We start from the raw sequence: 17628 nt of genomic DNA on the forward strand, positions 1-17628 counted from the left end.
AAGCAGGCATATAAGAGACATCTAAATCTTCAGCATGTCCCTGAATTACAGCTTGAATACCTGGCGACTTTGGGGAACTCCCCCTTGACTGAGTTGTACCACTCTCTCTCAGCTGAGTTGAAATCTATATAACGTCTCTGATTCATGTTTGTACTCTGCTTGGATAATGCATTTACTTACTATCCTCTATTTGCTCTTTTTTGGTAACTAGCATTTGGTGGGCAGGGGTCAAACTTTTGGATGTAAGTTTGGAGAACCCACAGAAAAGTGGCTTGAACCTAATAAAATAATTATTCTCCTAGACTAGCAATAATTAGGAGAATAGACGTATAATTCTAATCTGTTACTCTCTGTTTGAGGAAAATAAAGAGGTCATCCTTGTGGTCCCTTTTCCTTCTTATTTCTAGGCAGGACTCATAGTTTCCCTTGGAGAGGAGTGAGCAAGATGAGAGACAGACAGGCAGGCAGGCAGGCAGACAGACAGAGACAGACAGACAGAGATAGAGACAAACAGAGAGAGAGACAAAGACAGAGACAGAGACCAGACAGAGAGACAGAGAGGGAGACAGAGAGAGAGAGAGAGACAGAGAGAGAGAGAGAGAGAGACAGAGAGACAGGGAGAGGGAGAGGGAGAGGGAGAGAGAGAGAGAGAGAGAGAGAGAGAGAGAGAGAGAGAGAGAGAGAGAGAGAGAGAGAGAGAGAGAGAGAGATGAATGGACAGATAGACAGGATGGGATAGGATAGGATAGATATAGATATTGGTCCATTGACTGCTATCCTTTGTACTTGAAGAAATCCTAAAAGAAATCACTGGTGACATCTTCTGACTTTGGATTTTAAGTGAGGTAGAGTTACACAAAGTCGTCAGTCTCATTCTCTCTTTCAGAGTCATCGAAGTCCAGTGGCAAGTCAAAAGTCAAGGAACTTTGGGATTCAGTGGAAATGCCTCATTTTGGATGACTCGTGTGGAAATACAAAAGACGTACATGAGCAATACACACATTCAAATAGAGAAAATGCTAACAAAGGTAGAGAAGTGGATGAATACAAATGTGTGGCATAGTCTGGTAAGAACAGTGTCTGGAGTGCTAAAGCTCAGAATAAGCTAAACCCAGAAAGGAATACTATATCCAATAAAAGTAGTCATTTGGGGTAAGATTTAGCTACATTAGGGAAAAGACGAGATCAAAGCCAGGGTAGGACTGCAGGTTGAGGTGGACTACACTGGACAATGGAGGGAAGTCAGAGTCGCTCAACTCATTTTTTAATTCCTGTCTCCTCTGAGAAGAATGATCTTTTGAGCACAAGGACATAACAAAAAAGATGAAGAAGGAGTTTTATGCCAAGAAAAGTAGGGAAATAATAAAAGACTCCCCAGGAGTCCTTAATGAATGTGAGTCTCCAAGGCTAGAGAAACTACATCCTAAGGTAGTGAAAGGAATGGCAGATGTGAATACTGAGCCACTCATGAAGAACAGCTACAAGGCTGAAAAAAAAAGCAAGTTTTCCCCAATTTGTAAGAAAAGCAAAGAGATCAGAAACTGCAAGCTAAAGACCAGTGAATCTGACTTGGATTCCTGACAAAATTCCAGAACCTATTATTAAAGCAATTTGAAGTCAACAGCTAGACAAGAAAGCAATGACTTCATCAAGAACAGGTCATGCCAGACTAACCTCCTTTCCTTTGATCATAGGATTCCTAGATAGATGATGTGAAGAGAGAAATGGCCTTGGAACACAGATTGACCATATGACCTTGGACAAGTCACTTAATCTCTCAGTGTTCTAGACGATTCTCTGAAGAGTCTAAATTGCAAAAAAGGCAGCAGTCTCCTCACTCAGGAGCTCCTTACATCAATGAATTCCCAGATCCAGTCCCTCTTCTTATTGTTGCTGCACTAGATTGGCAGTGAACTGGGAGAAATGAGAGAAGGAAAAGGCTTAACAGAGAGATTATGGCAAATGAGATAGAAATTGGCTAGCAGAGCACAAGGAGACTGTAAAGTAGCAACAAGGGCTGGGTCCAGATGATGCTGTGATAGCAGGAATTTATACAGGGCAAAATCAGCTTAATCTTTTTCCTTTCTTCTTGAATGGTCAGCAGTCCTGCAGAAGAAGCAGAGAAATGAGATGGTGAGGCTTACCTAGGGATGACGGTTCACATCTCTCTAAGAGTGCCCAAAGGCCAGGAGAGCAAGGAATTCTAGGTCAACAACTAGGAAAACTTGAAGGAGCAGGCAGTATAGAACTGAAAAAAAGAGAGATGGTTGTGCAGGATAAGTCTCAGGACCTAGAGGACAGGAGGCATTAAAAGTGACTGGCATATTAATACATTTCCTATGAAAAGCATATTTCATTTCTCAAACAGTTGTCTCTCAAATATCAAATGATGTATAGCATATCTAAAGTGTGTCACAAAAATGTTAGCCATTATTATTCGATTGATTTTATTATAGAACACTACACGTAATGTATTGAAATCAATTGTCAATAGAAATGTCTATGTCAAAGAAGAATACTGAATCCAGTCCACTGTTACAAATTAATTTTGATATGTTCAAAGATGACCATGAGCAACCAGTATGTTTTTTAAACCCTTACCTTCTAACTTTGAATCAATACTAAGTACCATTTTAAGGCAGAAGAGGCAGCCATAAGGGCTAGGCAATGGGGATTAAGTGACTTGCCCAGGGTCATACAGCTAGGAAGTGTCTGAGGTCAGATTTAAACACAGAACCTCCAGGCCAGGCTCTCAACCTACTGAGACACCTAGTTGCCCCCTGATCAGAATGCAATTTTAATTTATACAATGGGAAAAAATCCTTCTCTGAAAGGTAAATAGATTTATAAGATATGTACAGGAAATGACCATTTTTACAATACTACATAATGTAACATGTTCATGGCAGACAGATAACCAAATTTCTCAGAAAACATAGAGGGGAAAAGTAAAGCAAAGTTATCTGAGAAAGCATCCAACAAAACATATTTTAATTTTAACAGGGAAAGCACTTAACGAATATGGTTGGAAGAGATCCAGTGAATTTGTTCTGCCTGTCACTGAAACCCATTTTTAGAGCTCATTTCCAATGCTATGGTTTCAATGTCAGGTACTTTGATAAAAATGTTAGCTCTCTTCTTTTCATTTGAGGGTTCAGACTCTAATCCAGCTGTGAAGTATATGTTACTTCCTAACTTTGGGAAGTCATTCACAGAAAGGTATGTACTGAAAAGATTCTAGATTTTCTCTCTTTGCTAAATAACCTTTATCGCTTCCATTTTTCTTCCTTCCTAATCCTTTAACTTTCCTATGTTACTTTTTGCTTTTATTGGTATCTTGTCTTTTTTCAATTCCTTTATTTCTGGCTAGCAGATCAATGAAATCTGGCAGTATCCAGGGTGCCCCACCACTACAAAGAGGCCCCTTCACTTATAACTTGGGTCCCACATCAGAGTTGACTCTACTTACCATTTTCCTGAGGTTATATCCTCAAGGACTAAGCTGACAAGATTGATACTAAATATGACACCATCAGTTCTCCCAAACACCCTGAGGCTTGAGGCCTTGCAGGCTCGGATAGCCGTGCAAAAACTAGAGTCTTCCTCTGGCCAAAGTTCTTATTTTGGCCCACCTTGGAAGATTTTGGTCTTCCTGCTCTTCAGGAGAAGAGAGCCATGATGAAGAAAAGGCCAGAGTGTCACTCATAGAAGGTAAATGGACAGATCCCCCTAGATCAATAAAGACAGCTCCCTACTTCAAGAAGGTGGGAGCCAACCTTAATCAGCAAAGAGACCCCCTTGAGAATATTGAAAGTTGCAACGATCAAATGGGAAAAAATCTAGTTAATGGGACTCCTACAATCTGCCCAGTGTCTATACCAGTTATATAGTAGGTACTATATAAATTCATACATATTCTTTTACCTTTCCCATTCCCACTGCAGGGAACCAGGTCAACCAGCTAGCCCTGAGCTGGCTAGGGGTAAAAGGCCTCGGAAACCTGAGACTTCTACAGGAGCAACAGCTCACTCAGAACCATTTGTGATTGGTTCACCTTAACCTTGTCCAAATCCAGCCAACCCGCCTTTCTCTCTCATCTGGTCCATACTGTGTGACCTGTGTTGACCTTTGATTTCCTTATATTGCCTCCTGATTACATAGAATATATCAAGGCTTGGCAAGATGCCTCATACTTTGGAACCTTGAATCTCAGACCCTGGCTCTCACTCCCTTCTTTATGACTCTCTGTGTTGCCTCAGTGCCACACAATCACTTCTGTCTCTTCTCAGCTGCTGGGGCAATTCTACAAACTCACACAACTATTCTGTGGAAGATAGAATTGAGCTAAGTACCAATAATAACAATGCCATCTTGGATTTACCAGACCCTTAGCCTCCCCAAAGACTAAAGTGCTTTCAAATTCAATTCACCAAACACTTACCAAATGCTTTCTATGTGCAATGTACCATGCTGGGCTCCAAGAAAACAAATCCCAAATCATCTCTGCCCTCCATGAACTTCATTATCTCCTTGGGAGAAATGGCACACGACCAAACCAGTATATTGCTAGTGTAAGATGAGTTGATCAAAAAAGTCACTTTGTTGAAATTCTTGATCAACCAACCAATATGAGTTTACAGTGAGTAAACCTTCGTTGGGAACTGGAAGGTGTTTTCCTCAGTATAATAATAGTAGGAGTAATAACAACAACAATGTTTATATAGTACTTAAAATATACCTCAAAGCATGCTAAGCTCTTCCAATTATTATCTCCTTTGATTGTAATAACAAAAATTAACATTTATATAGCATGTACTATGTGCCTGGCCCTGTACTAAGCTTGTTACAATTACATCTTGTTTGATCATCATCATCGTCATTATTCCAGCTAACATCCTTGTAGCACTTATGTTCTAGGTATTTTACAAATAGTATCTCCTTTGAGCTTCACAACAAACAACCCTGGGAGGTAGGGGCTATTTTTATCCCCATTTTACAGATGATGAAAAAGGCAAAGAAAGGTTAAATGACTTGCCAGGGTTATACTGGTAGTAAGTGTCGGAGGGCAGATTTGAACCTAAGTGTACCCACCTTTAGGTCCAGCTGGTGCTCTATCTACTAAATCACCTAGCTGCCCCTAGTATAGCACCCAGTATAGATTATAGACTTGCCCAATGGGACTTTGTTAAGAGGATAACTGACAAAAGAAATATTTAACCTAGTAGAAACACAGCTTGGTTTTGAAGGGTACCTGGGAGGCAGAGTGAATAGAATGCTGAGCCTGGAATTAGGAAGACTACTCTTCCTGAGTTCAAATACTGGCCTCAGACATTCACCAGCTGTGTCATCCTGGGCAAGTTACTTCACCCTGTTGGTCTCAGTTTCTTCATCTGTAAAATGAGTTGGAGAAGGAAATGGCAACCCACTTCAGTATCTCTGTCTAGAAAACCCCAAATGGGGTCAGACAGGACTGAACAACAACAAATTTAATCTTAGCCTTGAGGCACTATGCCTGGCTTTTATTAGCTGGCTGTGCTACTGTTTGGCTCTGACAGATGACTGTTTATCTTATTTTTTTCTCCACTGATAAACTTTTTATTTGAGTCTTTTTCAGTGGAAATGCTTTGAAAGGGCCTGAGAGTAATCAAATTTCCTCATTTAAGATAAGAGAAAACTGAGGCTTAGAGAGGTTTGCTGTTGTTTTTGTTGCTCAGCCTTTCAGTTGTGTACAACTCTTCATGACTCTGTGAATTGTGGTGCTTTCTTTTTTTAATTTTATTTAATTGATTAATTTAGAGTATTTTTTTCAGGATTACAAAAATCATGTTCTTTTTCTACCCTACCCCCAACCCCCTCCCATAGACGATACACAATTCCACTGGGTTTTACCTGTGTCATTCATCAAGAACTATTTCCATATTATTGATATTTGCACCAGGGTGATCATTTAGAGTCTACGTCCCCAATCATATCCCCACCGAACCATGTAATCAAACAGTTGTTTTTCTTCAGTGTTTCTCCTCCCACAGTTTTTCCTCTGAATGTGGATAGAGTTCTTTCTCATAAGACCCTCAGAATTTTCCTGGATCACTACCATTGTCACTAATGGAGAAGTCCATTACATTCAATTGTACCACAGTGTATCCGTCTCTGTGTACAATATTTTCCTGGTTCTGCTCCTCTCACTCTGCATCACTTCCTGGAGGTTGTTTCAGTTCCCATGGCATTCTTCCACTTTATAATTTCTTTGAGAACAATAGTATTCCATCACCAACATGTACCACAATTTGTTTATCTTATTAAGGCCTCTAGGCTACCTTCTGCAGTAACTTTGCCATGTTTCCACCCAGGATCAGGTACCCCTCCCTTTTTTTTGCATACCTTTATGAGTTATCTTTTTTCATTAGAATGGAATCTCCCTGAGAGTAGGGGCTGTTTTACTTGCTTATATTAGTATCCCTAGCACTTAGCACAGTGCCTGGCACGCTCACTCACTCTATCCATCTGTCTGTCTATCTGTCTGCCTGCTTGCCTGCCTGCCTAGTCTGTCTGTCTATTGGTCTGTCTATCCATCTGTCTGTCTGCCTGTCTGTCTATCTATCTGTCTGTCAGTCTGTCTATCTGTCCATCTGTCTGTCTGTCTATCTGTCTGTCCGTCTGTCTGCCTATCTGTCTGTCAGTCTGTCTGTCTGCCTGCCTGTCTCTCCGTCCGTCTATGTCTGTCCACCTGTCTATCTGTCCATCTGTCTGTCTATCTGTCTGCCTATCTATCTGTCTGTCTGGTCTGTCTGTCTGGTCTATCTGTCCATCTGTGTGTCTGCCTGTCTGTCTCTCCATCCGTCTATGTCTGTCCACTTGTCTATCTGTCTGTCTATCTGTCTGCCTATCTGTCTGTCAGTCTGTCTGTCTGCCTGCCTGTCTCTCCGTCCGTCTATGTCTGTCCACCTGTCTATCTGTCCATCTGTCTGTCTATCTGTCTGCCTATCTGTCTGTCTGTCAGTCAGTCAGTCAGTCTGTCTGTCAGTCTGTCTGTCTGCCTGTCTGTCTGTCTGTCTGTCTGTCAGTCTGTCTGTCTGGTCTGTCTGTCTGGTCTATCTGTCCGTCTGTCTATTTGTCTGTCTGTCTCTCCATCCATCTATGTCTGTCCACCTGTCTATCTGTCCATCTGTCTGTCTGTCTATCTGTCTGCCTATCTATCTGTCTGCTATCCACTTATATATCTACCATGATCTAGCACAGTGGCATCACCTAGGCAGTGATGGCAAACCTTTCAGAGGCCAAGTGCTCAAACTGCACCCTCACATTGCATGTGAGCCACCTGCCTTACCCCAAACAGGGGAAGGAAGAAGTGCTCCAATTGGGCTACTGGATCGAGGGGCAAGTGATGTCTTCATGCATGGATGGAGATGGGCAAGGGAGCAACCCCCTATAGAACACATGCCATAGGTTCACCAGCACAGTCCTAGGATATATATATATATATATATATATATATATATATATATATATATATATATATATGATACATTGGGGTATGGGAAGAAAATATGAAAACTCCATTTTATATTCATCTTAATCTAAAAAATTAATAAAGAAATTAAGTTTTACAAATATATAAGATATGTATTGACTCTAGCCCTTTCCATTGGTCCCTGTGGCAGATGATCACATGTCATAGCTCGTATGTAAGACTGGGGGTTCCAGAGCACCCCAGTATTGATTATGACTTCCATCCAGTTTTAGTGTATTATGATGTTTTCCAGTTTATGGGAGTCCAGATTAGGAGCTTCACAGATTATATGAGCTAGTCTTAACTAAACAAGCCATCACTAAATAGACCAGGGACTTTAAAAGATCCGGCAAAAAAAAAACACAGATTGAAGACGATGCCAGTAATGTGAGCCACAACAAGCAAACAACAAGAAAATGGCATATAGCTGACGATTCTTAATAGCATCTCTTCATCAGCCACATAATGAGGTAAGAAACAACGACAATCTAATCAAATCTGATGAGACATCAGCCAGAAAAATTCAAAATTATCCAGAAGATTAGGTGAAATATGTATTTATACATACTATTAGTAATGAACCTTGTCCTAAGCATATATTGTGTCTTGAGATATTAGCTTGTGATAGGATGAAGCATCAGAACTAGCAAGACATTTAAAATCCAAGCTGTTGTTGCCAAAAATGATGTAAGTGGATCATCTATAAAAACTGTCATAGCTGCACACTTAAAAAAACACCAACCCTTGGAAGCAGAATTTTCAATCCTGTTTCAAAATCTTCCATTTTTCCAGGGGGTTTTGAAGTCGTTGGTTAAAAATATAAAATGTAACGCTTTCTGATTATTTCAAACGATTGACGACAGGGAAGATGGAAGTTTGCTAGCTGATTTTCTACTAGAAATGTTTGCATCACTGGAGGATGGGATTGAAAAATGGGGATCATGATTTAGTTGGTACAGCCGATTATGCACTTATCCCAGTGGGATTTACACATCTTTACAAAGTGTCTTTTTCAGCTTTGACAGCCATTAAAACTAAGGATCAAAATAAAATTAATTGCTAAATCACAAAGGGTCAAGCCCAAGTTTTAAAGAATAATAAAGCACATTTAATCATAGTGCTCTCATTACAATATTGTTAATAATATTTTGAATGAAAGAAGAAAAGAGGTTTTTAATTAATAAATCATAAATAATTATTTTTATAATACTGTTTATTTCATCTTATTCTTTAATTCTATTCTGGGGGTATGTTTTATAAGGGACATTAAATTGTAAGCTCCTTGAAAGTAGGGACTGTCTTTTGCCTCCTTTTGTATTTCCAGCATCTGGCACACAGAAGGTACTTTATAAATGTTTAATGATTGGTTAATAATAACAACTAACACTCCCAGAGCATGTTCTATGTGTCAGGCACTGTGCTACGTGCTTTACAAATATTACCATATTTTAACCTCACAACACCCCGGGAGGTAACTGTTACTGTTATCCTCATTTTTACAGGTGAGGAAACTGAGGAAAACATAAGTTAAGAGTCTTGCCTAGGGTCACAGAGCTAGTAAGAGGCCAGGTTTGAACTCAGAGTCTTCCTGACTCCAATGAACTACTTGACTTTCCTGTCAGTGAACATGATATATCAGTGTAGAAGTAAATGTATATGATGAATATACATGGAAGGCAGAGGGACACTGGGCTGGCCACTGGAGGTGGGGGGGCAATTGTCAGAGCAGGTACAAGGAGGCTGCCAACCAGCATGAGGGATTTGGGGACCTGCTTTTATAAGTTCATAATATCATGTAATAGAGGGGCTCTGCCCTCAATTCTGAGCATATGCAGGGCTTCTGCGACTGCTTTGTGAACATATGGTGCCTCTTGTTTCTTTGCCTCTTTGCATTTGTTCCTTCTTGCTCTTAAGTAAATGAGAATCAAGACAGAGAGAACTAGAGTATGTTCTTGTGAGCTCAGAAAACTAAGAGAAGCCACTACACGTTCAATGACAGGAGTCCAAAGCAGAAACTGTGTGGCTGCACAATTGAGTCAGAGAAGAAGCCGGTATAGGACAGAGGGGCAACTCCCCTGTAAACAGCTAAGCCATACCCAAGCATGGCTGGCTACATCTCCCCCTAATGGTTCTTAGGCAGTGATGGCAAACTTTTTAGAGACTATGTGCCATGCCCCACCCCCTGCTCTGCCAGAGAGCATGTGCTCTATCCCCCCCAGACTAAGTGCCTGGTGCCCCCGCTCCTTACCCCACACAAGGGAGGGAGGAAGCTCTCCCATTGGGCTGCTGAACTGAGGGGTGAGTGAAGTGAGAATTGTCCTCAGTGAGTGTAGAAAGGAAGAAGGGAGTGGCCAGAGCACTCTGCTCCACTACAGTTCTGCCACCTATGAGTCACCCACCTTCCCCACTCCCAATGGGCTGCTGGGCGGGGGGGGGGGGAATGTGAAAAAAATGTCATCAGGCACGGTGGAAAGTGGGAAGGGGAGCAGCTCTGCCTGAGTCCCTCTGCCTTTCTAGTAATGAACTGTGGAGAGCAATGATACACATGCCCACAGAGTACTCTGTGTGCCATCTTTGGCATGTGTGTCATAGGTTTGTCATCATGGTTCTACAGGTACTCCTGGAGTGAATTTGGTGGGCCAAATATTTGTTTTCGTTTTCACTTCTTGCCATAGCTTTTTAGTAAATATCCCCTTGTGAAAGGCTGAGCAAGGCTGATATGCCTTCTAAATAGGAAAAGGTAAATAAACAAATGGCCAAACTGTTCTATCAATTTGCTTTTACAGACACCAGAGAGGCAGGCTTTCCTGATAAGGGTCCATCTTCCTCATCACTGATATTGAAAACATATCATATGTCAACATGCTAAATGATACTGAGGTAGGAATTACTGATAACTGAGAATGGAGGGACACACTGGATAGGGGTTTGGAGTAATAATAGCACCAAAAGCACCCCATCGTTCCTTAGAGGCATCCCTGGAACCATTAAGGGGTGATACAGCCAGGCATTCCCTGGGAACTGGTATAGGTTGGGAAGATAAGTCAAAAGTCTCACTACAGATAGACACATTTAGACATGTGGTTTTTGTGTGTATGTATAAATTCATAAAATGTGTATATAGTATTATGTATACATATGCATATGAAGATGTGCATACATATGTCTATAGAGAAAAGAGATATGCTCAAAAATGTGTTTTATCAATAAGAGGGCATAGTGCCCAAAAGTTTTGAAGACCGTTGACTTAGAAGCCTGGAAGTGAGATGGCCTATGGGGTCATGAAGAGTTGAGCCCAGCCACTAGTAGCAGCAACAGTCCCCAAGGTAATTCTCAGTGGGATTAGGTGTCCAGCAGTCCCTAAGAGAGCAACAAACCTAACAAAGACACCACAATACCAGCAGAGCAAGGAAACAGAGACACATTGGTATAGGATGTTGGTGGGTTTTGATGCACTGGAGGTATGAGTTACTCCTCTAAACATGTTTTCTGGCCACATGTGGTCCCCACATGAGGGTCCTCTTTATATCTGATCCCTACAAATGTTCACTCTCCCCCATGATGGTATGAATATTTGTGGGAGAGAGTGCCCTCGGTTTACAGGACAATCTATTATAAATTTTCTTACTGCATTATTTTTTAAAATTCTTTTGCATTGGAGGAAAAAAGAAGACACTTGACAAGTACTGCCTGGTTTCTAGTTTCTATTGACCAAGGCTGCCTCCAAGATGAATGATTGACTGGCAAAAGCTTGAGAATATAAACTTTTGTCAGAGGAGCCTCCCCATTCCCCTCTCTGGGAAAGCAAATTGACTGAATAAGCCTTTTGCTTATTCGCCTTTTTCCCATTCCGAAGGCAGACAAGACTGAAGTAGAGTAGATCAGCATGAGGGGAGGATATGATTGAGTATACAGGACATCTGCATATTCACAGTCTCCTTCCTCCAAGGAACTGATAATGGCTGCCTTGAGAGTCACATAGGCTTGCTTGCAGCCTTCTGGGCTTGGATCAGAGACTAGAATTACAGAGTGGACTTCTTCAGCCCAAGAGAAAGCAGAAACTAGAGCACTAATAGATTTCCTACTGAAAGCCATGGTAGAAACAGACATGTGCGTGTCTACTTTACCAAAGACAAGAGTTCATAGAAAATATTTATGAAACTCAAACTCCTCTATGATAGAAGGGGGAATTTCAAATTACCTTGGCAACATGATTTCAGAACCCAACATTGTAGACAGAAAAGAGCCATTTTCAGAACAGCACCAGCCTTTGTGAATGCCTCATAAGTGACCTCAAGTTGGAGAGTTGAGGCATTGGAAATTCTAGATAAAGAAGAGGATTGTCCATATGGCCCTTGCAGCTGAAGGACTAAAGTCACATCATAGGGATAGGAAAGAAATCTGGACTCTACTCTGCCCCGCCAAACCCCCACCCCGCTATCATGTATCTGAAGAATATAGATCCTATGGGAAGGACAAGTTGTTCAACAGTCCCCCAAAATGCCCTTGCCTTCTAAACCACAGAATAGTTTTATGATTCCAGGACAGATTGCATAGAACTCTACGTGAGCAAGAGATTCACTTTAATATGTAAAAAGGATTCCTCAAATGCAGCCCCAAAACCAGTTTTTTTCCCCATTGAGAGCTTAGGGATATATGAACGCTTTACATGTTTTCTGTGTCTGTTACTGGGCTCCTAGGAGCATTTTGCATCTTCTGCATTCCAACTGAAATGAAAAATAGGGACCCATATTGTTACCTTCAGACTTGTTCTGGGCACCTAATAGGTACTTAATAAATGATTGCTGATTGACAGATTAAATGATTAATTACACGGGAGCAGAGGACTCCTTTTACTCACATTTGGGGAAATCTAGCCATAAATTCTGCCTAAATTTTCTTTTAGAGACTGCCCTATAGTAACTCTAGGCGGGCACATGGAGCCAAAAGAGAGAAAGTGGTCCTCCTTGCATGGGTCCGACCACCTGTAGAAATGACCTCCCTCTGTGTGAGCCCAGAGGCACTGGAAAACTCTCGGTCATGGTTACACAAAATAGGACATGAAAAGACCCAAGAGAAATCCAAGTACTTTAGGAATATGTGAGGAGGAAGAGATTTTTAATGGGGGAAGAAGGGTATCCAAGGAAAGCTACATACAGCAAGAGTAGCAATGGGAATGGAGCTTTGAAGGAAGATAAAGAATTGGAAAGGCAGAGGCCAAAAGGAAATGCAATTCAGACATGGGGATAGAGCTGTGCAAATATGGAAGAGGTAAGAGATGGCAGGTGAATTTGGGGGAAAACCTGTAGTACAGGATTACTTGAATGAAGGGTACATGAAAAGTAGGCTTGAGCCAGGTTATAAGAGCTTTTGAATGCCAAACTAAATATTAGAACAGCGGTAAGAACTTGGGCTTTCTAAGGGACCCATGGATAGAGTTCAGGAAATCTAAGAGGTTGAATGGGGGGTTGACATCTTTATTTTCATTGATTTCTGAATGAAATGAAACATTTCCTTCCATTTGAAGGCAGACAATATTGTAAGGAGGTGTCCATGACACAAGGAAGGTTCAGAAGCCCAGTCGTAGCGGCCTGGAGAAGAGACACTGAAAGCTTTTTGAGTGAGGGAGCACCAAGGTCCACCTTGCATTAGTAACATCTTTTGGTCACTGTGTAAAAGATGGTTTGGAGAGGAGAGAGACTAGAGAGAGAATGACCCCCGACTTGGAGGCTATGACAACACCTGGGGCAAGTAGTAAGGAGGGCCTGGGATTAGCTGCTGGTTGTGGGAGAGGCAAGAAGAGTGATATCAGCAATGGTGTGGAGGTACAATCAGCAAGACTTGGCAGCTGATTAGATGCAGCTATTTGAGAAGGGAGGAGAGAAGAGAGAGAGGGATCTGGCAACTGTGACACCAAGGTTTCTACCAGTGGCTCTTCCATCAGAGATACAGAAAAGTTGGTGCCTTCAACAGAAACACGGAAGACCATAGGAAAGGTGTTTAGGCAAGAGAAGATGAAGAGATCATCAGCTTTGGACACGGTATATAGGAGGTGTTGGCAAGACACAGTCTCTTTCTGGCTCTAAATATCAATAACAGATGCTCATATAGTGCTTTAAAATTTGTAAAGTGCTTTATATCTCATTGGAACCTTGTAACAACTCTGTGGAGTAGGAATTACAGGTACTATTACTTTCATTTTATAGATAAGGAAATTGAGGTTCAGAGAAGTTAAATGACTTGCCCAGAGTCACATAGCTCTTCAATGTCAGAAGTAGGATTCTATTCCAGGTCTTCTTGACCCTGAGACCAGCACTCCATGCCTTTCTTCTTAAGTAAACAATATGATCACCCTCAGAGTGCAGAGGTTAAGAAATTCTTGCCATTTCCCCAAAGCCTAAAACCATCCTTTGGAATAAAAGAAATACCTACAATATTCACAGAGCCACAACTAAGAATCTTTTTGCCTGGGGCAAAAATGCACGAAGAGCAGGAAATGGAGCAACAGACATGGAACAGAGAATGGTCCCATAAAGATTGGATCCTTGTGCTCATGGGGACTTGGGAGTGGTATGGTGAATCAGGAACGTGTGTGCTATTGCATGGCACAATGATGCGAACCAAAGGAGGAACACAGGAAAGGATGCATGACCCCAAGAGGGAAGCACAAGCCTCTGAATGTCAGCACCCTGGGGCAAAGTCCCATTCACTCTGTGTTATAGGGATGAGTTATGGATGTGAGTATACACACTACCACAAAACACTCTATTTTGTGACTTTCAGCGGTATCTTATGCTGTAATCTCAAATCTCAATACTTCCTTGTTGCCATAGTTATAGAATCTGATTAGAACAGAGTTCAGCAGCTATAGGCTGCTCTAACCTGGATCTCAGCCAGCATTATGCTTTGTTTGGGATATAGGACAAGGATAATGGGAGCAAAACAGTCAGTCCTTCCCCCTCCCTTCCCTCTTTTTTCCCAGGAGAAGAGAACCTTAGAATTACCAGTCAAAGTTAGACCACATGTTGACTTCACAACTGGCACCGATAAAACCCTACTGCTATATCCCAGGGTGTTAACTTGATGATATGAGCAACTCTAGATCTTCGACTGGGGCCATATGTGCAGAAGGCACTCACACCCCCAGTGACAGTCCATTGAACCAGCAAGTTCTGATTACTAAGACAGCTGCATCTTTATGTATCAATTGATTTCACAAATCCAACAGCTAAGGATTCCTGAAGTGGCTCCAATATGTGGGTGGCTACACAGTTTGTTGTTTCTGAAATCTTAAGGGTTTTTGCACTTTGTTTTCAAGAGAAATACTTATTTTATGCAGATTTTTTTAGGTCTGCATATCCCTTTCATTAATGAAACCTAGTCTCAATACACAGCTGTATATAGCTCATTGATTCTGGATTCTGCCTTGGTTTCTAAATGAGAACACAGAGTTATTCTTAACTTTATGGGGCATCATAAATATACATAGCAGAGTGTTTTCAAAGAAGTTGTGACAAAATGAATGCTTTCCAAGGATTCTAGAAATTCAAACATGGATTTCTAATGGTTTCTCGTGTTAGGGAGAAACCCATTTTTAAAAGGCATTTAGAGGATTTTCTATGATTCTTCAATTAAAATCTCCATTTTCTCATTTACCATTTTCCAGACAGGATGCCACAGATTTGATAAGACTTTTTCAAAGAATCATACCTATGTATACAGCACATTTCAATAAAATATCTGGGAATTTGATCAATCATTCCCAACATTTCTTCATGCTGTCATCGTAAAATGTATTCCTTCATCACTGCTACCTCCCAATAAGCAGATGACCCTGAGTTTTCTGCAGGTCCTACCAAGCTGGAAAGGTTCCAAACTGCATTGGGGGAAGAAGAGGTGACTCCACACTGATTAAAACCAGGCTTCCTTAAAGTTCTGAAGTCTGCTTATTTATTCATAATAACCGATATAGCACATAGCTTAAGGAAGTTCATACTTCAAATACTTTAAGAATCTGTAGTTTCATTCATGTGGACACAGACTGAACATGAGCCCCCTGTGACTTTGTAGATGTTCTTCATAGATGGTCTACTGCGGCCTCCCTGACAGGGTCTCAAACATCAGACATGAAGTCTGACACTAGATTTCCTTTGTTGTTGTTTTTTGCTAAAGCCTTGCCTAGATCTAGACCTACGGCTTTTTCCAGCTTAGCAGAAGGAAGTCTATGCCATATAAAATATAATTTCCTTCCAATCCTTGGAATTTGCCAACCTCCTGGATGCTCTCGCTCCTTCCTCAATGACTTTTGAAATCCAGCTCATGGGATTGCTCTCAGAGCCTTTCCTTACCTTTCTCCTCAGAGATTTCCATAATAATGAACTTACTCTGCTTACTTCAGCAGCCCACCAAGAGACCACAGGTCAGACCCCCCCCATCATCCCTACCCCCAAGCTCTTGTTTTACCTCTGTTAGCCCTTGTTCACCTTCATCATGATCTCTGACTCCTTAGATCTTCCTGTTTCATCTTTGTCTTTTCATTCAGGGTGCCTGGCATATCTAATCCTCCTTTATCCCTATCTATCAGTCCTGTTCTGTGGTCTCATTTCCCTTCCTACTGTATAAATGGAGAATAAATTTTGAACCTTTGACTTCATTCCCCAGAAGTCCTTTGTATTTCCCCAAATTCCCTATAGTCTCTCCTTCGTCCCCAGGTTTTGTGTGATTGCATTTAAGTGGCTATAACTGCTCCTTCTTCCTCTTTTTGGACCTGCGACCAGGCTGAATTCAGACAATTCTTTTGTCCTACTTATTATTAATACATTTTAAAAAATATAATATGTAGTTATTATTAATTTTAAAGCCCACACTACACAAGCTTGAGACTATAGTCACTCATGTGAATAATGCCCTTTCCTTTGTTGATTGATCATCTGTCTTTCTCGTCCAGCCTGGGTAACTCCTACCATCCACTGCTTCCATTTCTACTCCCTGAGAGGTCCAAGTGAAACCATGCTTCTCCTCAAAACCTGCCTTTCTCTTTCTCTTCCCCATTTCTATTGGTAGCACCACCATACTCCTAGCTACTCTGGCTTATAAACTCAGAGTTATCTTAGGCTCCGCTCCTTTCTGGTTCTCTCGCCTCATCTACCTAGCCCCTTATCCCACCAGATGCCAAATAGGATCCATTCTGTCTCAGTAATGTCTATTTCCTCTCTCCTCTTCTGAATACTGCCACTGCATCAGAAGAAATCATGGTTCAGATCTTCATTAAGTAGCCTCTTACATACATGTAGACCATATTTGACATTTTTATTAAGTGCCCACTGTATGTATTGCAAGGACTGGCAAAGATGAAAAAGTCTGGGTAAGACACGTCCCTCCCTTCAGTGATCTTATAGTCAAGGGATAAGACACCAACACAAATAGCTATGCTACATCATTTTGCAGGATCAATACATTAGAAAATGATAAAAACAGACTGCCATGTGAAGTTTGTTGCCACCTAGCAGCACCATGGAAGGCTTAATAGAGGTAGACATCTGAATTAGAGTGAGTTTAAAGGATAGTTATCAAAACCATGAGGAAAGGGGAGGGAAGACATTCCAAGCAGAGGAAACATTGTGATTAAAGGCACGGGATGTTTTTGAGGAGTGGAGAAAAGTCCAATTGGGCTGGACATAAATCTGTAGAGAAGAGTAATATGGGTGGGGAAAATGGGATGCTAGTAGATTGTGGAGTGTCTTGAATGCCAGACAGGTGAAAATGAACATTAGTGGGTAGGAAATAAGGAACCACTGAAAAGTTTGGAGCAAAGGAATGAGGTGACCCGTTCCATGACTCCAAAATAAGATAGAAATTCCTGGTCTTGCTATCCAATGCCTTTTATAATCTGGTTCCACTCTATCTTTCTAGCCTTATCTCATATGATTCCCTTTTATCTATACAGGGTGTCCCAAAGCTCTAGTGTAATTTCACCTTTTTATAGGTTTTAAGGATAGTCAATAGATAAAATAGCTTTTAAGCTTTTAGAGCTTTAAAATGCACAAGGACTTTTGGGAGGCCCTTGTGTATTCCATAGTTTAACCCAATTGAACCCAATCTGCTCCTGACTCTCCATC

At 41.2% G+C, this 17628-nt stretch overlaps 1 long non-coding RNA gene across 2 annotated transcripts in view; it reads right to left on the reverse strand.

The window, feature by feature from the left end:
* Nucleotides 1–643: 643 nt before the first annotated feature.
* LOC103103589 (uncharacterized) overlaps nucleotides 644–17628 on the reverse strand; it is a 69554-nt gene continuing 52569 nt past the window's right edge. Inside the window, exon 6 of one of the 2 annotated variants that reach the window (XR_008914681.1) lies at nucleotides 644–2248. This is a non-coding gene — a long non-coding RNA (uncharacterized LOC103103589). The remainder of the gene's footprint in view (nucleotides 2249–17628) is intronic. The other variant, XR_001625475.2, reaches the window with a different exon arrangement.

Source organism: Monodelphis domestica, chromosome X (assembly GCF_027887165.1).
Source record: "Monodelphis domestica isolate mMonDom1 chromosome X, mMonDom1.pri, whole genome shotgun sequence".
In the NCBI taxonomy this organism is placed as follows: domain Eukaryota; kingdom Metazoa; phylum Chordata; class Mammalia; order Didelphimorphia; family Didelphidae; genus Monodelphis; species Monodelphis domestica.